The following is a 22103-nucleotide window of genomic DNA, read 5'->3' as shown; positions in this document are numbered from 1 at the left end:
CGGGCAAGCAAGCACCACTCAAAGCTGAAGAGTCGGTACCTGGCCCAGCAGAGCTGATGAGCCCCAGGCTCTGCCCCTGGCCGGAGCCTAACCGCACCCACTCCACTCTGGCTGCGCTAAAGTGCACTTCTTATGGCCGCCGCTAGGGGGCGCTCGTGAGTGAGTCCGGGGATCCTCAGCCCCCACCGGTCTGCGGCAACCCCTGCACCCATGGGGGTACGGGATTGTCCACCCCCATGGCGGAACGAGGACCTCTTCCCCTTCGCGGACTCAAACATTCTTCCCCGGGCACGCCTGCACCCTCCTCTCGCACTCACAGCACCAGCGGCGAGGCCATGCGCCCGCAGACGCCCTAGACGGAGGGCCGGGATCACGGTCAGTGGAGGGCACCCCCTGGAAGCCACGGACAAGTGGCGACCGCGGCCTGTTCCAAAACTGCAGGCACACAGGCCAGCACGGAAAATAGCCCCGGGTAAGCCAGCACCACTCAAAGGGTTAGAGACCGCACCTGACAAGCAGAGCTTATGAGCCCCAGGCTCTGCTCCTGGCCAGAGCCTGACCCCGCCCACCCGACTCTGGCTGCGCAAAGGTGCACTTCCTAGGGCCGCCGCTTGGGGGCGCTGGTGAGGGGTTTGGGGGACCCTCAGCCCCCACCGGTCTGGGGCCACCCCTGCACCCATGGGTGTACAGGATTTTCCTCCCCAATGGGGTAACGGGGCCCTCTTCCCCTTCGCGGAAGCCCAAACATTCCTCCTGGGGCACGCCAGAACCCTCCTCTCACACTCACAGCCCCAGCGGTGGGGACGTGCGCCCACAGACGCCCTAGATGGAGGGTCCCGGTCCCGGTCAGATGAGGGCACCCCCTGGAAGCCAGGGACAATCGGCGACCGGGGCCTCTTCCAAAACTGCAGGCACACAGGCCGGCGCGGAAAAGAGCCCGGGGCAAGCCAGCACCACTCAAAGGGGACGAGTCCGCACCTGGCCCAGCAGCGCTGATGATCCCCAGACTCCGCCCCTGGCCGGAGCCTTACCACTCCCACCCGAGTATGGCTGAGCAGAGGTGCACTTCCTTGGGCCACCGCTAGGGGGCGCTGGTGATGGGGTTCGGGGTCCCTCAGTCACCACCGGGCTGGGGCCACCCCTGCACCCATGGGGGTATGGGATTATCCTCCCCCATGGGGGAACGGGACCCTCTTTCCCTACGCGGAAGCCCAAGCGTTCCTTGGGGGAATGCCTGCACCCTCCTCTAGCACTCAGAGCACCAGCGGCGGGGCCGTGCGACCGCAGATGCCCTAGACGGACTGCCCGGGTCCTGTTCAGGGGAGGGCACTCCCTGGAAGCCAGGGACAAGCGGCGATCGCGGCCTCTTCCAAAACTGCAGGCACACAGGCCGGCGTGGAAAAAGCCCCAGGCAAGACAGCACCACTCAAAGGGGAAGAGTCCGCACCTGGACCAGCAGCGCTGATGAGACCCATGATCCGCCCCTGGCGGAGCCTGATCCCGCCCACCCGACTCTGGCTGCGCAAAGGTGCACTTCCTAGGGCCGCCGCTAGGGGGCGCTCGTGAGGGCGTTCGGGGACCCTCAGCGCCCCCCCCGGCCTGGGGCAACCCCTGCACCCATGGGGTTACGGGATTTTCTTCCCCCATGGGGGAACGTGGACCTCTTTCCTTTCGCGGAGGCCCAAACCTTCTTCCCCTGGCACGCCTGCACCCTCCTCTTGCACTCACAGCCCCAGCGGCGAGGCCGTGCGCCCGCAGACGCCCTAGATGGAGGGCCGGGGTCCCGCTAAGGGGAGGGCACCCCCTGGAAGCCAGGGATAAGCGGCGACCAGGGACTCGTCCAAAACTGCAGGCACACAGGCCGGCAAGGAAAAAAGCCCCGGGCAAGCTAGCACCACTGAAAGTGGAGAGTCCGCACCTGGCCCAGCAGCGCTCATGAGCCCCAGGCTCTGCCCCTGGCCGGAGCCTGACCCCACCACCCGACTCTGGCAGCGCACAGGTGTCCTTCCTTGGGCCGCCACTAGGGTGCGCTGGTGAGGGGATTAGGGGACCCTCAGCCCCCAGCGGGCTGGGGCCACAACTGCACCCACGGGGGTTGGGGATTGTCCTCCCCCATCAGGGAATGGGGCACTCTTCCCCTTCGCGGAAGCCCAAACCTTCCTCCCGGGGCAAGCCGAAAACCTCCTCTTGCACTGACAGCCCCAGCGGCGGGGCCGTGCGCCCGCAGAATCCCTAGACATAGGGCCGGGGTCCCGGTCAGTGGTGGGCACCCCCTGGAAGCCAGGCAGAAGCGGAGACTGCGGCCTCTTCCAAAACTGCAGGCACACAGGCCGTCGCAGAAAAAAGCCCCAGGCAAGCGAGTACCACTCAAAGGGGAAGAGTCCGCATCTGGCCCAGCAGCGCTGATGAGTCCCAGGCTCTGCCCCTGGGCGGAGTCTGACCCCGCACACCCGACACTGGCTGCGCAGAGGTGCACGTCTTTGGGCCTCCGCTAGGGGGCACTGGTGAGTAGGTTCGGGGACCCTCATTCCCCACCTGGCTGGGGCCACACCTGCACCCATGGGGGTACGGGATTGTCCTCCCCCATGGGTGAACGGTGGCCCAGAAGCGCTGATGAGCACCAGGCTCCGCCGCAGGCCAGAGCCTGACCCCACACACCCGAATCTGGGTGCGCACAGGTGCACTTCGTAGGGCCACCGTTAGAGGGCGATGGTGAGGGGGTTCGGGGACCCTCAGCCCCCACCAGGCTGGGGCCACCCTGCACATATGGGGGTACGGGATTGTCCTCCCCCATAGGGGAACGAGGCCTTCATCCCCTTCACGGAAGCCCAAACCTTCCTCCCGGGGCACGCCTGAACCCTCCTCGCGCACTCACAGCCCCAGCGGCGGGGCCGTGCGCCCGCAGACGCCCTAGATGGAGGGCCGGGGTCCCGGTCAGCGGAGGGCACCCCCTGGAAGCCAGGGACAAGCAGGCAAACAGGCCAGCGCGGAAAAAAGCCCCGGTCAAGTCAGCACCACTCAAAGGGGAAGAGTCCGCACCTTGCCCAGCAGCGCTTGATGAGACCCAGGCTCCGCCCCTGGCCGGAGCCTGACCCCGCCCACCAGAATCTGGCTGCGCACAAGTGCACTTCCTAGGGCCGCCGCTAGGATGCGCTGGTGAGGGGGTTCGGGGACCCTTAGCCCCCACCGGGCTGGGGCCACCACTGCACCCATGGGGGTACTGGATTGTCCTCCCCTATAGGGGAACGGGGCCCTCATCCCCATCGCGGAAGCCCAAACCATCCTCCCGGGGCACGCCTGCACCCTCCTCACGCACACACAGTCCCAGCGGCGGGGCCGTGCGCCCGCAGACGCCCTAGATAGAGGGCCGGTGTTCCTGTCAAGGGAGGGGACCCCCTGGAAGCCAGGGACAAGCGGCGACCACGGCCTCTTCCAAAACTTCAGGCACACAGGCCGGCACGGAAAAAAGCCCCGGGCAAGCCAGCATCACTCAAAGGGCAGGAGTTCGCACCTGGCCCAGCAGCGGTGATGAGACCCAGGCTCCGCCCCTTGCCAGAGCCTGACCCCGCCCACCCCATTCTGGCTGATCACAGGTGCAGTTCCTATGGCCCCCGCTAGGGGGCGCTGGTGAGGGGGTTCGGGGACCCTCAGCCCCCACCGGGCTGGAGCCAACACTGCACCCATGGGGGTACTGGATTGTCCTCCCCCATTGTGTAACGGGGATCTCTTCCCCTTTGCAGAAGCCCAAACATTCCTCCCGGTGCACGCCTGCACCCTCCTTTCGCACTCACAGCCCCAGCGTCGGGGCCGAGCGCCCGCAGACGCCCTTGACAGAGGGCCGGGGTCCTTTCAGGGCGGGCACCTCCTGGAAGCCAGGTAAAATCGGCGACCGCGGCGTCTTCCAAAACTGCAGGCACAAGGCCGGCGCGGAAAAGAGCCCGGGGCAAGCCAGCACCAGTCAAAGGGGAAGAGTCCGCACCTGTCCAGCAGCGCTGATGAGCCCCAGTGTCCGCCCCTGGCCGGAGCCTGACACCGCCCACCGGACTCTGGCTGCGCACAGGGGCACTTCCTAGGGCGGCCGCTAGGGAGCGCTGGTGAGGGGGTTCGGGGACCCTCAGCCCCCAACGGGCTGGGGCCACCACTGCACCCATGGGGATACGGGATCCTCCTCCCCCATGGAGGAACGGGGCCCTCTCCCCTTCAGGGAAGCCCAAACCTTCCTCCCGGTGCACGCCTGCACCCTCCTCTCGCACTCACAGCCCCAGCGGCGGGGCCTTGCACACACAGACACCCTAGACGGAGGGCCAGGGTCCCGGTCAAGGGAGGGCACCCCCTGGAAGCCAGGAAAAAGCGGCGACCGCGGCCTCTTCCAAAACTGCAGGCACACAGGCCTGCCTGGAAAGCCCCGGGCATGCCTGCACCACTCAAATGGGTATAGTCTGACCACGCCCACCCGACCCTGGCTGCGCACATGTGCACTTCGTAGGGCCGCGGCTAGGGGGCGATGGTGAGGGTGTTCGGAGACCCTCAGCCCCCAACGGGCTGGGGCCACCCCTGCAACCTTGAGTTTCGGCATTGTCCTCCCCCATGGGGGAACGGGGCCCTCTTCCCCTACACGGAAGCCCAAATCTTCCTCCCGGGGCATGCTTTCACCCTCCTCTCGCACTCAAAGCCCCAGCGGCGGGGCCGTGCACCCGCAGATGCCCTAGACGGAGGGCCGGGGTCCCGGTCAGGGGAGGGCACCCCCTGGAAGCCAGGGACAAGCGGCGACCGCGGCATCTCCCAAAACTGCAGGCACAAAGGCGGGCGCGTAAAAAAGCCCAGGGCAAGCCAGCACCACTCAAAGGGGAAGAGTCCACACCTGGCCCAGCAGCGCTGATGAGCCCCAGGTTCCGCCCCTGGCCGGAGCCTGACCCTGCCCACCCGACTCAGGCTGCGCACAGGTTCACTTCCTAGGGCCACCGCTAGGGGGCGCTGGGGAGGGGGTTCGGGGACCATCAGCCCCCACCGGGCTGGGGCCAACCCAGCACCCATGGGAGTCCGGGATTGTCCTCCCCCTTGGGGGAACAGGAACCACTGCCCTTCGCGGAAGCCCAAACCTTCCTCCCGGGGCACGCCTGAACCTTCCTCTCGCACTCACAGCCCCAGCGGCGGGGCCGTGCGCCCGCAGACGCCCTAGACGTAGGGCCGGGGTCCCTGTCAAGGGAGGGCACCCACTGGAAGCCAGGGACAGGCTGCGACCGCAGCCTCATCAAAAACAGCAGGCACACAGGCCGGCGCGGAAAAAAGTCATGGGCAAGCCAGCACCACTCAAAGGGGACGAGTCCGCACCTGGCCCAGCAGCGCTGATGAGCCCCAGGCTCCACCCCTGGCCGGAGCCTGACCCCGCCCACCCGACTCTGGCTGAGCACAGGTTCAATTCCTAGGGCCTCCGCTAGGGGGCGCAGGCGAGGGGGGTTCGGGGACCCTCAGCCCCCACCGGGCTGGGTCACCCCTGCACCCATGGGGTTACGGGATGGTCCTCCCCCATTGGGGTACGGGGCCCTCTTCCCCTAACCGGAAGCCCAAACCTTCCTCCCGAGGCACGCCTGCATCCTCCTCTCGCACTCAAAGCCCCAGCTGCGGGGCCGTGCGCCTGCAGACGCCCTAGACGGAGGGCTGGTGTCCTGGTCAGGGGAGGGCACCCCCTGGAAGCCAGGGACAAGCGGCGACCGAGACCTCTTCGAAAACTGCAGGCACACAGGCCGGCGTGGTAAAAAGTCCCGGGCAAGCCAGCACCATTAAAAGGGGTATAGTCCGCACCTGGCCAGCAGCGCTTGATGAGCCCCAGGCTCCGGCCCTGGCCGAAGTCTGACCACGCCCACCCGACCCTGGCTGCGCACAGGTGCACTTCCTAGGGCCGCCACTAGGGGGCGCTGGTGAGGGTGTTCGGGGACCCTCAGCCCCCAACGGGCTGGGGCCACCCTTGCACCCTTGGGTTACGGGATTGTCCTCCCCCATGGGGGAACGGGGCCCTCTTCCCCTACACGGAAGCCCAAACCTTCCTCCCGGGGCACGCCTGCAGCCTCCTCTCGCACTCAAAGCCCCAGCGGCGGGGCCGTTTGCACGCATCGCCCTAGACGGAGGGCTGGGGTCCCGGTCAGGGGAGGGCACCCCCTGGAAGCCAGGGACAAGCGGCGACCGCGGCCTCTTCCAAAACTGCAGTCACACAGGCCGGCGCGGATAAAAGCCCCGAGCAAGCCAGCACCACTCAAAGGGGAAGAATCTGTCCTGGCCCAGCAGCGCTGCTGAGCCCCAGGCTCCGCCCCTGGACGGAGCCTGACCCCGCCCACCCGATTCTGGCTGCGCACATGTGCACTTCCTAGGGCCGCCGCTACGGCGCGCTGGTGAGGGGGTTCGGGGACCCTCAGCCCCACCGGGCTGGGGCCAACACTGCACCCATGGGGGTACGGGATTGTCCTCCCCCATGGGTGAAAGGGGCCCTCTTCCCCTTCGCGGAAGACCAAACCTTCCTCCCGGGGCACGCCTGCACCCTCCTCTCTCACTCACAGGCCTACCGGCGGGGCCGTGCGCCTGCAGAAGCCCTAGACATAGGGCCGGGGTCCCGGTCAGGGGAGGGCACCCCGTGGAAGCCAGGGACAAGCGGCGACCGCGGCCACTTCCAAAACTGCCAGCACACAGGCCAGCGGGGAACGCCCTGGGGAAGACAGCACCACTCAAAGGGGAAGAGTCCGCACCTGGGCCAGCAGCGCTAATGTGCCCCAGGCTCCAACCCTCACTGGAGCCTAACCCCGCCCACCCAACGCTGCCTTCGCACTGTTGCACTTCCTAGGGCCGCCGCTAGGGGGCAATGGAGAGGGTTTTCTGGGACCCTCCGCCCCCACAGGGCTGGGGCCACCTCTGCACCCATGGGGGTACGGGATTTTCTTCCCCCATGGCGGAACAGAGCTCTCTTCCCCTCGGGGAAGCCCAAATCTTCCCCCCGGGCCACGCCTGCACACTCTTCTCTCTCTCACAGCCCCAGCGGTGGGGCCGGGCGCCCGCAGACGTCCTAGACGGAGTGTCGGGGTCCCTGTCAGGGGAGGGCACCCCCTGTAAGCCAGGGACAAGTGGCGACCGCGGCCTCTTCCAAAACTGCAGGCACACAGGCCAGCGCGGAAAGCTCCGGGCAAGCCAGCACCACTCATAGGGGAAGAGTCTGCACCTGGCTCAGCAGCGCTGATATGCCCCAGGCTCCGCCCATGGCCGGAGCCTGAACCAGCCCACCCGACTCTGCCTGTGCACTGTTGCACATCTTAGGGTCGCTGCAATGGGGCTCTGGTGAAGGGGTTCGGGGACCCTCAGCCCCCACCGGGTTGGGGCCACTTCTGCACCCATGAGGGTATGGGATTGTCCTCCCGCATGGGTGAATGGGGCCCTCTTCCCCTTCGCGGAAGCCCAAACCTTCCTCCTGGGTCTCGCCTGCACCCTCCTCTCCCACCCACATCCCCAGCGGCGGGCTCTGCGCCCTCTGACGCCCTAGACGGAGTGCCGGAGTCCCTGTTAGGGGAGGGCACCCCCTGTATACCAGGGACAAGCGGCGCCCGCGGCCTCTTCCAAAACTGCAGGCACATAGGCTGGTGCAGAATGCCCTGGGCTAGCCAGCACCACTCAAAGGGGAAGAGTCCTCACCTGGCCCAGCAGCGCTTGCCGCGGACCAGCCCAGCCTCGGCGGGAGATTGAGGCAATCTCAGGGGTTGAGTGAGAACTAGCAGATGGTGGTCGAAGGAATTAGGGCGAGGGACGAAATAAATGACACACAGACACACTCAAGGGAGAGTGAAAATCTTAGTGCGCTTAATTGGAATCAGCCTTTTCTTTTTGTACATTTCCAAAGTCATTACCTCAATATATTTTTTACAGTATGTGGTTAATCATACGTCAGATTTATCGTAAATGCAGTGAAACATGAATAACATAACATATTGTCTATTATTTATCAAGGAATCAAGAACTTATCGTAACACCCCCAGTGGAGGCTTTTTTTAACATTATGATTTTTTACTATGATTATACATTTTTGTCATATCTTTAACATGATGTTTTTATTTTTTTTAGTACTATTTATTATTCCTATAGTTCTACTTGGTTACACATTTGCTAGAAGTCATAGAACCAGTTTCTCTCACCATAATTGAATTTCTTCAGTACAAGACCTAGATTATTAATGATTAACAACATGCCTTGGTTGTGTCTCAACATTTCCCAGACTTGTTTTCCATCAGTTATTTTCCATAAGTAAAAGGTGGGAACCATTAAAATCCCCTTGGGGACTGCGCCTGTCTTAGGTCGTCAGAAATCTTTTCTGATCTTACCCGTCATTGACTGTCCTGTCCAGCACACAGGGGAAGAGAGACTTATGTACTTTCATAGTACAGCCACTCTTATATTAACGATAAATTGTGGCAATGGTAACTTTGCTCTTGGGGGAGCAGGAGCCGCCACAGTTCCCCCTTTATTTTTAAATTTAAGTTGTATTTGATGCACATCACTTCGTAAAGTTTTAATAGATTTGCTGAGTATTTTTAAGAATATAGGGACCATGAGACAACAAATCAAGACAATGAGCATGATTACACCAAATGAAATAAGAAAGTGTAACCAATTAGAGGGTGCCAAAGAACGTAAGGACTCAGAAAACGTAGATGCAAAATCTGACAAAGCTGGTTTGGACAAATGAGCTTGACTCATTGCTGAGATTTCAGCCTGGAGAGAAGACAAATTATGACTGGTGTCACTTTTACGCCAAATGCCAAGTAAATGATTTTTAATAAAAGCCCAATTATAGGAAGAATTATAAAGTTTGGGCGTAACACAAATAAACCTGAATTGAGCATGGCACCGAGTAGAGAGAAGTCATTTAATTTGTTGGACTTTTGTACCAAGTGCTGTCTCCTCCAAAGCAGTTAGTTTGTGTTTTAGATTTTGATCAATGTCATGTTGCAGAGCTAAAGCCAAAGTAACATTTTTTGTGAGATTATTAACAAAATGAGCAGTATGTGTTTCCTGAACCAGGGCAACAGACGAAACTGTAAGAGAAGTCACAATAGCAATTAAGGCAGTAATACCTAAAATAAGCGTAGCAACAAAATGTTTAGAACAAATTAAGGCATTGAATTCCTGAATAACTTGTAAAGCAATATTGTCAAATTATGGGGTATCTTGTAAATCAACAGGTAATATAACATAAGAAGGTTTTTTTTTAACATAAACATAGTAGAAAAATTATGAACAATATTAGGAGTTAGGCAATTAGACAACACGCATTTAGAACAGGTGACAGAATAGGAATTCCCGTGGCGGGAAATGTTTATTGTGTTGGCAGATCCAAAAAACAATGTATAGGGGTATCCAATGCAGGCACGAAGATTGAAATTTCATATGGCGTAGATATGTTGTCTGGTGCTAAAAAGTTTGATAGTATTCACAGTAGCAAAAAGACGAAAAAGTTCAAGTAAGCACGAGTCCCATTGGAAGTGGTGAAGGAGTAGGTTATCTGTGACTTTTCAGGTTTCAGTCAGTCAAGAGGAGGAACCAAGGTGTTGGTTTAATTTAGCAGGGACCAGATGGGTGAATTAGCATTATTAAACAAGTAGTAGACAAATTAATAAAAAAAAACAAAAATTTAGAGCTTTGTACCTATTTTACATACAGTGACTTAATAGGAAAGACAAAAGTACCATTTATACCAGACTTTTGAATTAAACACATTAAACAAAGTAAATTATTAATACTTAACATAACTTTAAGGCATATATGCTTTAAATTATAGCATAAAATTTGAATAAGTTTTTGTTTACCAAAAATGATTGTAATTATAAGATTTGTTTTTATGAAAATTTATATACGTGCCATTTATAATTAATCCTCCAGAGAGAAAAAACAAAACAAAATAAAACAACACTAAACAAAACAAAACAAAACACAAAGACAGACAAACAGATACAGAGATCTCTTGATATATATTTAAAATTTTGGCCATATATATATATATTTAAGAGATAGTTATTTTATTAATTTTTGTGATGCCACTGAGGTTTTTTAATGAGTTAAAAGCAAAAAAAAACTGTGCAGAGAATTTTAATTATTACCAAAGACCTTGGGCTCAAGACCACAACAGTCAGGCAGTTTTACTAACTTTTTTAGATAAGAGAATATTTTTTGAGTTCATATTTTTAAGAAGTGATTTTTTGGCTTTAGGTTGTCAATGTTTTGTTATACTGAGAGCAAGTATATATTAAAACAAAAGGAACCCTGTTATTTTGATAACAGGAGATGAGGGAAATTTTTAGAGTTTGCCTGTTTTTAGGCTTTTATTAAAATTTGAGGTTTGAATTTAGCTCAAATATGTTTGTATTATTATTTAAATTTTTTTGAGAGCTTAATTATTGGCCATACCCAATCCAATCAACGTGGAGGAGGAATTTAAAACTGGCCACGCAGCAGGCCAGTCTTTCCCTGCTATACATGATCTATCTACTCCTGTGTCTAGCAATCCCATGATTGGATGTCCATTAACAATTAATTTTTTCAATGGTCGTTCTTTTGTAATGCTCTGGGTCCATGCAATTACATCCGTGGATCCAAAGCCATCATCACCTCTTTTTTCTTTTAAAATTGGATTAGGCAATTTAACATAAGACAACACAAGAATTTGTGCAATACATTGATCTTTGTGAATTTGTATTGTTTCTTTCAAAGGTCGAACCATGACTTTAATTTTCCCTTCAAAACTTGAGTCAATTATTCTAGGTAGAACTTCAAAATTATTTTTATAATTTGAATTACGGCCAATTATAAGTCCGACAGTTCCTTGTGGAAGCGGTCCCTTTAAGTAAGTGTCAACTAAATGAACTCCATCCGTGGCTGACATGATAACATCAGCCATGGCTGCAAGATCTAATCCTGCACTTCCAGGAGTGGCTCTTGGCAAATCATGTACGGCTACATTCGTAGCAGGCGCAGGTGTTTCTTTAGAGCTTATTTGCGCCAGAGTATACCCTCCTTCATTTATGGGGCTGATGGCTCGCCCCTCTGAGAGTTTTTTTTTTAATTGGATTCTCTTCTATTTATTTTAATTTATGTCCATCCTTATGCCACTTTCTGTTCCTGGAGGAGGGGCGTGCAGCCTCTTTGGTTTAGAGCATTTAAATTGTTTTTTCTTGCTAAAATAATTTGGTGCCATAAGAGTATTCTGTGGCACGGGGTTTTGTTTTGGTTCTGTTGTCCTACAAAGATCAGCAAATGTTTCTTCAAAGTCACTATCATCCTCATCACCCATAACTTCTGCATATTCAGGATCTCCAGGGTGACAATCTACAAGTTTTCCTTCTGCAATAGGTGCAGTAGGGAACACAGCACCCAAATATGTTTTAGATTTATTGGCAAAAGGAAAAGCTTCCTGATCACTACTTTCTTCTGAGATTTCTCCTTTCCATAGATCTGCTTCCGTAGAACCATCTAATAAATCTCTAATTTGTATCCACAAAGTAAAGGCTTGAACGGGCACCTGTGTAGGGCCGTTTTGGTTATAAAATCTCCTGATTTCCTTTCCTACACGTTTCCAATTTGTCAAAGACAAATTGCCCTCTTCAGGAAACCAGGGGCAGATTCTTAAAATAAACTCATAAAATTCACTGAGGGACCTGTTACTTATGTCCATCCCTCGAATCTTTAACATGTGACTTAAAACTGAAAGGAAAAGTCCTCTATCTCTAGAGTAAGAATGTCCCATATTTATAGATTACTCGTCCTCTTTAACTGGTCAGCCTTTACCAGCGGGCCCGCGGCGCCCCGATAGATTCCCTATCCTTCGACAAAATTTTTTTAGAAAAAAAAAAAAAAAGTGGAGAGATAGCTTACCTCAAGCTCGTTCTTCCAAACTCGTCGTCTTCTTAAGGAAATAACTAGAGAGTTTTTCGCCTAGAAAGCAAAACAAAAACACTCAGCGAAGCTCGGCTAACCGTACTCCTCGCGGAGTATTAGAAAGCCTTGGTATAGGGGTGACCGTACAAGCCCCGGTCTTGGATACCACAAGGAGACCCCACTAAACCTTACAGCTTTCGCAGAACTGCAGGTACGAGCCCACACAGGCTCCACGGCTCAAAAGAGCCTTGGAATTCAAACACAATTACTCACACAAACATACACACAGTCTCACAAAGCAGAGAAAGTCGATTCTTCCAGCTTCACTGAGCTCCACTGTTTGGGACTCGAGCCCCACGTTGGGCGCCACCTAACGCGGACCAGCCCAGCGGCGGCGGGAGATTGAGAAAATCCCAGGGGTTGAGTGAGAACGAGCAGAAGGTGGTCGAAGGAATTAGGGCGAGGGATGAAATAAATGACACAGACAAACTCAAGGAAGAGTGAAGATCTCAGTGCGCTTTATTGGAATCAGCCTTTTCTTTTTATACATTTCCAAAGTCATTACTTCAATATGTTTTTTACAGTATGTGGTTAATCATATGTCACATTTATCGTAAATGCAGTGAAACATGAATAACATAACATATTGTCTATTATTTATCAAGGAATCAAGAACATATCGTAAAACCCCCAGTGGAGGCTTATTTTAACATTATGATTTTTTACTATGATTATACATTTTTGTCATATCTTTAACATTATATTTTTATTTTTAGTACTATTTATTATTCCTATAATTCTACTTGGTTACACATTTGCTAGAAGTCATAGAACCAGTTTTTCTCACCATAATTGAATTTTTTCAGTACAAGACCTAGACTATTAATGATTAACAACATGCCTTGGTTGTGTATCAAAATTTCCCAGACTTGTTTTCCATCAGTTATTTTCCATAAGTAAAAGGTGGGAACCGATAAAATCCCCTTGGGGACTGCGCCTCTCTTAGGTCGTCAGAAATCTTTTCTGATCTTACCCGTCATTGACTGTCCAGTCCAGCACACAGGGGAAGAGGGACTTATGTACTTTCATAGTACAGACACTCTTATATTAACGATAAATTGTGGCAATGGAAATTTTGCTCTCTGTGGGAGCAGGAGCCGCCAAAGCACTGATGAGCCCCAGGCTCCGCCCCTGACCATAGCCTGACCCCGTCCACATGACTCTGCCAGGGCACAGGTGCACTTCCGAGGGCGGTCGCTAGGGGGCGCTGGTGAGGGGGTATGGGGAGCCTCAGCCCCCACCGGGCTGCGGCCACCTCAGCACACAGGGGGTAGTCGATTGTCCTCCCCCATGGTGGAACGGGGCGCTCTTCCCTTTCACGGAAGCCCAAAACTTCAACCCGGGACACGCCTGCATCCTCCTCTTGAACTCACAGCCCCAGCGGAGGGATCTTGCACCCACAGACGCCCTAGATGGAGGGCCGAGGTCCCTCTCAGGGGAAGGCACCCCCTGTAAGCCAGGCACAAGCGGTGACCGCGGCCTCTTCCAAAATGTCAGGCACACAGTCCGGCGCGGAATGCCCCGGGCTACCCAGCACCTCTCAAAGGGGGAAGAGTCCTCACCTGGCCCAGCAGCACTGATGAACCCCAGGCTCCGCCCCTGGCTGGAGACTGACCCCGCCCACCTGACTCTGGCTGCGCAAAGGTGCACTTCCTAGGGCCGCCGCTAGTGGGCGCTGGTGATGGGGTTCGGGGACCCTCAGATCCCACGGGGCTGGGGCCACCTTTGCACGCATGGGGGAATGGGACTGTCCTCCCCCATGGGGGAACGGGGCCCTCTTTCCCATAGCGGAAGCCCAAACCTTCCTCCCGGGGCACGCCTGTACCCTCCTCTCCCACTCACAGTCCAAGCGGCGGGGCCGTGAGCCCGCAGATGCCCTAGATGGAGGGCCGAGGACCCTCTCAGGGGAGGGCACCCCCTGTAAGCCAGGGACAAGCGGCAACCGCGGCCTCTTCCAAAACTGCAGGCACACAGGCCAGCGCGGAAAGCCCCGGGCAAGCCAGCACCACTCAAAGGGGAAGAGTCCGCACGTGGCCCAGCAGCGCTTATGAGCCCCAGGCCCCGCCCTTGGCCGGAGCCTGACCCCGCCACCCAACTCTGGCTCTGCACAGGTGCACATCCTAGGGCCGCCGCTAGGAGGCGCTGGTGAGGGGGTTTGGGGACCCTCAGCCCTAATGGGCTGGGTCCACCCCTGCACCCATGGGGGTACGGGATTGTCCTCCCCCATGGGGGAACGGGGCCCTCATCCCCTTCAAGGAAGCCCAAACCTTCCTCCCAGGGCACGCCTGCACCCTCCTCTCGTACCCACTGCCCCAGCGGCGAAGCCGTGCGCCCGTAGACACCGTAGACGGAGGGCCGGTGACCCGGTCAGGGGAGGGCAGCTCCTCGAAGCCAGGGACAAGCGGCCACCGCGGCCTCTTCCAAAACTGCAGGCACACAGACCGGCGCGAATAAAAGCCCCGGGCAAGCCAGCACCACTCAAAGGGGAAGAGTCCGCACCTGGACCAGTAGGGCTGATGAGACCCAGGCTCCGCCCCTGGCCGGAGCCTGACCCCGCCCACCCGACTCTGGCTGCGCACAGGTGCACTTCCTAGGGCCGCATCTAGGGGGTGCTGAGGAGGGAGTTTGGGGAACATCAGCCCCCACCGAGCTGGGGCCACCACTGCTCTCATGGGGGTACAGGATTGTCCTCCCCCATGGGGGAACGGGGCCCTCTTCCCCTTCGCGGAAGCCCAAACCTTCCTCCCGTGGCACGCCTGCACCCTCCTCTCGGACTCACAGCCCCAGCGGCTGGGCCGTGCGCCCGCAAACGCCCTAGAAGTATGGCCAGTGTCCTGGTCAGACGAGGGCACCCCCTGGAATCCAGGGGCAAGCGGCGACCGCGGCCTATTCCAAAAGTGCAGGCACACAGGCCGGCACGGAAATAAGCCCAGGCAAACCAGCACCACTCAAAGGGCAAGAGTCCGCACCTGGCCCAGCAGCGTTGATGAGCCCCAGGCTCCGACCCTGGCCCGAGCCTGACCCCGCCCACCCGACTCTGGCTCTGCACAGGTACACTTCCTACCGCCGCCGCTAGGGGGCGCTGGTGAGGGTGTTCGGGGACCCTCAGACCACACCGGGCTGGGGCCACCCCTGCACCCATGGGAGTACGGGATTGTCCTCCCCCATGGGGGAACGGGGCCCTCTTCCCCTTCGCGGAAGCCCAAACCTTCCTCCCGGGGCACGCCTGCACCCTCCTCTGGCACACACAGCCCCAGCGGCGGGGCCGTGCGCCCGAGGAACGTCCTAGACAGAGGGCCGGGGTCCCGGTCAGGGGAGGGCACCCCTTGGAAGCCAGGGACAAGCGGTGACCGTGGCCTCTTCCAAAACTGCATGCACACAACTTTCGCGGAAAAAAGCCCCGGGCAAGCCAGCACCACTCAAAGGGGAAGAGTCCGCACCTGGCCCAGCAGTGTTGACGAGCCCAGGCCTCTGCCCCTGGCCGGAGCCTGACCCCGCCCACCGACTCTGGCTGCGCTCAGGTGCACTTATAGGGCCGCCGCTTGGGGGCGCTGTTGAGGGGGTTTGGGGACCCTCAGCCGCAACCGGGCTTGGGCCACCCCTGCACCCATGGGAGTACCGGATTATCCTCCCCCATGGGGGAACGGGAAACACTTCCCCTTCGCGGAAGACCAATCCTTCCTCCCGGGGCACGCCTGCACACTGCTCTCGCACTCACAGCCCCAGTGGCGGGGCCTTCGCCAGCAGACGACCTAGACGGAGGGTCAGGGTCCCGTTCTGGGGAGGGCACCCCCTGGAAGCCAGGGACTAGAGGTGACCATGGCCTCTTCCAATTTACTTACAGTTCCATCAGCGGAAAAGTGGAAGAATAGCCTAATATTATACAATCAGTAACTTGTCATCTATTATATTATAAAATGCCTTTGCCGTTCAATCTGAAATATTCTACATCTCTAGAGAACAGACCTACTTTGTCTGTTTTAGAATTTATAGAAAATAACAACTTTTTAGAAATTATAGAAAATAACACCTACTTTTTTATTAACACTCTGTTTTATGAATGTTCCATAATTGGAAAAACGTAACAAACCTAGGTGGGACTTCCCATTTGTATGCAATTTACAAATTCAATGCAATTTCAATACAAATTACAGTGGTGTTCTTCAATGAAATGGAACCAAAATGGTTCAAATACACATGGGATCACAAAAACCTCTAGTAGGATAGTTCTTACTAAAAGGGGTGGGGGAGAAAGGAGGTATTACACTCCCAGACATCAAACAATATTACAAAGCTGTTATAATGAAATCTTTATTGGAACATAAATAGACACAGATTACAATGAGGAACTAACCCATGACACAGGAGCAAAGAATACACATTGGGAAAATAATTGCCTCTTCCATAAATGGTGCTGGGGAAACTGGATTGCAACATGAAAAAGAATGGAACTAGACCACTACCTCACACTATACACAAACCAACTCAAGTGGATAAAAGACTCGCATGTGAGACCTGGAACCATAGAATACTCAGAAGGGAACACAGTCCAACGCTCCATGACACAATCCTCAGGAATGTCTTTGAGGAATCTTCTCCAGAGGCAGAGAAAACAAAGGAGAATATAAAAGTTGGAGCTCCATATACATAAAAAATCTTCAGAACATCAAGAGACAATGATCAAAACAAAGAGATACCCTGCTGAATGGGAGAAAATATTTGCAAACCATTGACAGATGAGGGACTGATAACAAAGATCTACAAAGAGCTTACACAACTCAAAAAAACAAACAATCCAGTCCAAAAAATGGGCAGAAGTTAAAGGACTCTTCTCCAAAGAAGAAATGCAAATGGCCAACAGGCACAGAAAAAAGGTTCAGCATCACTCGTATCAAGGAAATGCAAATCAAAACCGCAGAGATGACACCTCACTCCAGTAAGAATGCTCCACATTAAAAAAATAAACCTGGAAACAACAAATGCTGGAGGAGCAGTGGAGAAAAGGGAGCCTCCTACCCTGCTGGTGGGAAGGCAAACTTGTCCAGCCACTATGGACGGCTATGTGGAGGTTCCTCAGAACACTGAAAATGGGTCTACACATTATCCAGTGAGTCCACTCCTAGGAATATACCCAAGGGACAAAAAAACACCCCAGGAAACCTGAACTCCTTTGTTTACTGCAGAACTATTTTCAATAACCATGACATGGAAACAACTCAAATGCCACAAAAGAGATGAATGGATCAAAATGGTGTGGTGTAGATACACAAGGCAATATTACTCAGCAATGAAAACAGACAAATTCATGCCACTGTTGGTGATATAAATGGAGCTTGAAGGGATTATGCTGGCCACAATAAATCAGGAGAAGAAATATCAGATGTGAAATACGGCGGAACTGAACAAAATGTAAAGAAAAAGAAAACCCTAGCAGGCTGACCAAGAGCTGAGGATCCAGCAGGAAGCGGGAGGGAGGGGGCTAAACAGGGGGGGAGAGAAGAGCACAAGGGGTTGTAGTGATGGGTCACAGCTGCTATGGTGGTGGGAGCATTATGGGGACCACCCCTGGGGGAGAAACCAGTAAGTAGACAAAAATGAACAAGGATGTAAGAAAAGAAGAATAAAAGAGATGGTCTTTAAGGACAGGGGAGACCCTAAAATAACATAAATAAATGCACTTAAAGGGGAGTCTCATCCTGAAAAATAATGGCGGCATTGCAGAGGCATCCCCTCCTCACCAGATCTAGAATAGATCTCCAGGAACTTTCTCTGGTAGGTGCCGCAATTAAGCCTCCTGTGTTAGAGAAACAGAGAAAATGCTTCTTTAAAAGATTGATTTATTTTTATACAAGAGCCGGGGTGCAGGGCAGAGGCACTGCAGGGTGAGAAGATTCACCAGACACAGAGTGGGGAGCAGAACAGGCAGATGGACCAAAATACACTGCTGGGGGGGGGAGAAGCAGGGAGATAGGAGAGGTCTGCTGTGCCATGTGCTTATATCCCTGGCCGGCTGAGAATTGAACCCACACATCAGAGGCTGTGGACAGTTTCACAGCATTGTTCCCAACATACTGTGCCACTGGGGAGGCCCGAAAGGGCTATTTTTTTTTCAAGATTTATTTATTTTTACAAGCACTGGGTACAGTCAGAAGCGTGGGAGGTTGAGAGAATTCACCAGAGCCAGAGTGGGGAACAGAATAGGCAGATTGATGAAGGACACTGATGAGGGGAGCAGCGGGCATGGCAGGAGAGGTCTGCACGCCCTGTGGGGCCCTCGCCAGCAGCCAGGATCGAACCAGCGCTACGAAGGCTGCAGGCAGCTTTGCAGCCCAATGCTCAACCGCTGTACCACCAGAGGCCCACCAAAAGGGCTGTTTTTAACTGCAGTCTCTTATGACTAGCAATCATGTTTGGGATGAGGGGCATTCTAAAAATATTAAGTAATTCATGTTCAATATTAATGACAGCATCCTCAAATGCTACAATGATACCTGAAAGTTTTGTTCTGTCTCGTTTTAGCCCAAGCTCCTTCCTTATGGATGAGGACGTCCAGCACCCACAGACCTGTTCTGAGGATGGACGCAAACTCCTTCCCTCCCCCGTCCTACAAGAGGGTTATAACTTACCATTATTATAAATCCTTTGGTGAAGTACAAAACACAAAATTTGGGAGTCCAAAAATATCTGGTCCTTGTGCTTATTTTTTGATCTCAGAGAAGTTACTGATACCTTTTGGACCACAGGGTGCACAACTACAGTGTAGGAATAATAGCTCTATAGCGTCATTAATGGAGATCATGGAACTAAAGCAATGAACTTGTTGCACAGGGTCAGGTAATCTCCATCAGATGCTCAATAAAGTCCGATTCCTTTCTCCTTTCAAGAGAAATTCAACTTCTCTCCAAAGCAAGCATAACAGAGGAAGTGGCAACACATTTAAAAGTAAAGTGCAGCTATCCCCCCACCCCCTGCCGATGGGCTAGGGGTTAAATCCCAGTGCTGTCACCATGATGGCCTGAGTTCAATCCTCAGCCAGGAGTTGACCCACTAGGTGCAGTAGACCTCTCCTGTCTCACCCGCTGCTCCCCTCAGCAGTGTATCTCAGAAGATCCTCCTGTTGTGCTCCCTACTCTGCCTCTGGTGAATCCTCTCATCCTCCCACACATCTGGCCTGCACCCCAGTTTTTTTATGCAAATATTTTTAAAAAACCTTAAAAAAGGGCCTCCCCTAGTGGGAGAGCAGTTGAGCACTGGACTGCGAAGATGCCCACAGCCTCTGCAGTGCCAGTTTAATCCCTGGCCGCCGGCAAGGGTCCCACATGGTGCAACAGACCTCTCCTGTCACGCCCGCTGCTCCCCTCAGCAGTTTATTTCGTCAGTCTGCCTGTTCTGTTTCGCACTCTGGCTCTGGTGAATACTCTCACCCTCCCACACTTCTGACTGTACCCCAGTGCTTACATAAATAAATATCTTTAAAAAATCTTTTAAAAAGACACATAAAGGGGGTTTTCTCTAAAATATCCAGTTCCCACGAGTAATTGTGGTTTACACAATCCCTGAAATAGGAGGGATCCTTTTAGCACCATCTATAGAGAAAAGATCTCAAGAGCTTAGGAAAGAAACCTTCAGTGTCAAAGGTGCTCCCCATTTTAGAAAGTTTCCTTCCCTGTTTGTGACAGTGCCCAGCTGACCCTGCTGAAAGGTTTGTTGGGTGTGTCCTTTAGTGATGCAGAGAGAGCCACTGCTTTCACTGCAAGGAGTCGGTTAATAATAACCCATTTTAGAAAACCAAACACTTGCAGCCAGCATGTGGCAGGCTGTGTGGCTCCTGGTCACTCAAGTCTCTGGGAAGCCTGGATTCTCTTCAAGGGAGAGTGTAAAGTTGCCTCCTGAGGCAGTGTCCAGGGGTCCAAGGTCCCTCTTCCAGGCTCTGAAGTACCACGTCAGCTGCACAACAGGGAAGCAGTGCTGCAGCCCTAACATGTGGGCCCCAAACCAGAAGGGGCAGCATCCCAGACCCCTTGTGAGAAATACAGAGCCCGAGGCACCAACAACCCTCTGGGTCAGAACTTGTGCCCCCAGGAGACTGGGACATGACTCTGCCCTCCTGCCTGCTGGACCTGGGGTGTGGAGGCGGTGTCAGCCCCAGAGAAGATTACAACATGTAAACTTATAATTCCCCAAAATATATCCTAAGTTTACAGAAATTAAACACACAAATCAGTGGAACATAGCAAGGAGCCCGGCAAACACACCCCAGGGGTCATCATTGCAGCAGGGAGGCTCTGGGAACAAAGACGGGGGATGCACTTTCCGTCAGGGGCGCTGGCCACCCACGGGGTCACACTCAGGAACGACCTGACCCCCATGTTCCTCCAGGACCCAAAATGACCCGCGCAGAGCTCTGCACCCCCAGACAGCCCCACCCCGGGTCCCCTGACTGGCCCGCTCTGCACCAGCCACTGGCAGCGACTTGTCCTCACCTCCCTCTTGCTCCGGGTGGTTCCTGAAGAAACTGGGCTCCCGCAGGCAAGAGCTTCACCCGAGTCTGGAGCAGCGAGTGCCAAGGAGACCCCAGCAGCGGGGGAGGCGGGAGCGGGCACAGGGCCAGGGCTGCAGGGGCGGGTGTCGGGGCGGGCCCAGGGCCGGCCAGCGGGAGAACCCCGGGTGCTCACGGGGCGCCCCCGCCTGTCCTGCTGCGCTGAAGCTCAGAAAATCCAACTAAACGGAGGCGAACACCCCGCATCTCCGAAGACGCCGTTAACGTAGAATTTCCACGCGACTCCACAGCAAGTCGCGCCCCCGTGACTGAAAACACGCGAGGATTGTTCACCCGCGACCACACAGGCCCGAACCCGCTGCCCCCACAGGGAGAGACGGGGCGTCCCACCCCCCATTATTCCCTGCCTCTCCCCGCCCCGCCACCAGCCTGCATGCTCCCCGCCTGCCCGCTGCCCCCGGGACCGCTCCCTCCTCGGCCCCCGGACCGCTTCCCTGTGGCGGGTGCTCCTGGCCCTGAGTCTCTGCCACTTCCGCTCCCGCATCAGCGCGCAGGGACGTGACGTCAACACGCAGGGGGCGGGGCGAGGCCGAGGGAGGACAGGCTCGCGGGGGAGCCAGGCGCGGGTACAAGGCGCGCGCCGCCTGGTGGCTGGGGGGTGGGGGGACAGGGCCGCCCAGGCGGGATAATGGGGGGGTGGAGGCCCCAGGCCTGGGACAGGAGGCCAAGGGGGAATGGAGCTGGGGCCGAGGGGCGGGTCAACCCCTCCAAGGGGAGATGCAGCCGGGGAGAGTCGTGGAGGCGGTAGGCCAGTGCAGATGGGGGCAGGAAGCGGGAGTGTGTGACATCACAGCCTTCAAGATGCGGAGACAAAATGACGTGGAGGCAAGAACCCGCTGAAATAGGGGTTCTCGCTCATTTAGAAAAATTTTATATCGCCCTTCTGTGGGGAACTTTGATTCAGCTATTAGAATTTGGAATATTATATATATGCATGTGCATTAAAAAAATAGTATTTTTTTTGAGAAATGACCTCAGGAAATTCTGTGAACACAAATAAAAATGTATAGCCGTAAAAATGCTAACCAGCACTTTCTTGTACTAACAAATACAAGAAACAATCTCCATCAGAACTCCAGGAAACAGTCAAATATGTGACAATAAATGTAGCAATTAGGTACAATCATTCTGAATAGTTATCAATGGATAACACTTATAACATTAAATGAAAGAGAAACAATATAAAATTGCAAATATAGTGTTATTCCAGCATGGATAAAAAATTTTATGAAATAATATACTGTGGACGCAGAACAGAAGGGAGAAGTTACTTTGCATTCGGTGGAAGAATATAAAACAGTGAAAATACAGAGACTCTAGCTAAATCCAGTATGTGGGTCACCTTGCCTGCATGTTGTTGAGTGAAAGAGTCAAGATATAAAATGAACATATTATGAATGATTTAAATTTTAGATACCAGACAAAATTGAAATCATGTGTTAATCATGTGTGTCACATATAGGTGTTGAATTGTCATGAAAGGCAGAGGTTATACTTGTAATGACAGCCACATATTTGTGCTTACTCAAAGAAGATTATGATAGTGTGGCCTTGTGTTTCTTCACCCAGTTAATGGAGT

At 54.2% G+C, this 22103-nt stretch overlaps 1 long non-coding RNA gene across 1 annotated transcript; it reads right to left on the bottom strand.

Moving 5' to 3' along the window:
• Positions 1-8074: 8074 nt before the first annotated feature.
• On the bottom strand, positions 8075-20590 carry LOC129145715 (uncharacterized). Its single transcript, XR_008551682.1, has 3 exons — positions 20448-20590; positions 11902-11961; positions 8075-9541 (listed from the first exon to the last, which is right to left on the bottom strand). It is a non-coding gene; the product is annotated as an uncharacterized LOC129145715 (long non-coding RNA).
• Between the last annotated feature and the right edge of the window lie 1513 nt (positions 20591-22103).

The sequence above is a fragment of the Talpa occidentalis genome, unplaced genomic scaffold (genome assembly GCF_014898055.3).
Source record: "Talpa occidentalis isolate TD23 unplaced genomic scaffold, MPIMG_talOcc4v2.1 talOcc4.14, whole genome shotgun sequence".
Taxonomy (NCBI): Eukaryota; Metazoa; Chordata; class Mammalia; order Eulipotyphla; family Talpidae; genus Talpa; species Talpa occidentalis.
This window is presented reverse-complemented; position numbering and strand designations above follow the sequence as displayed.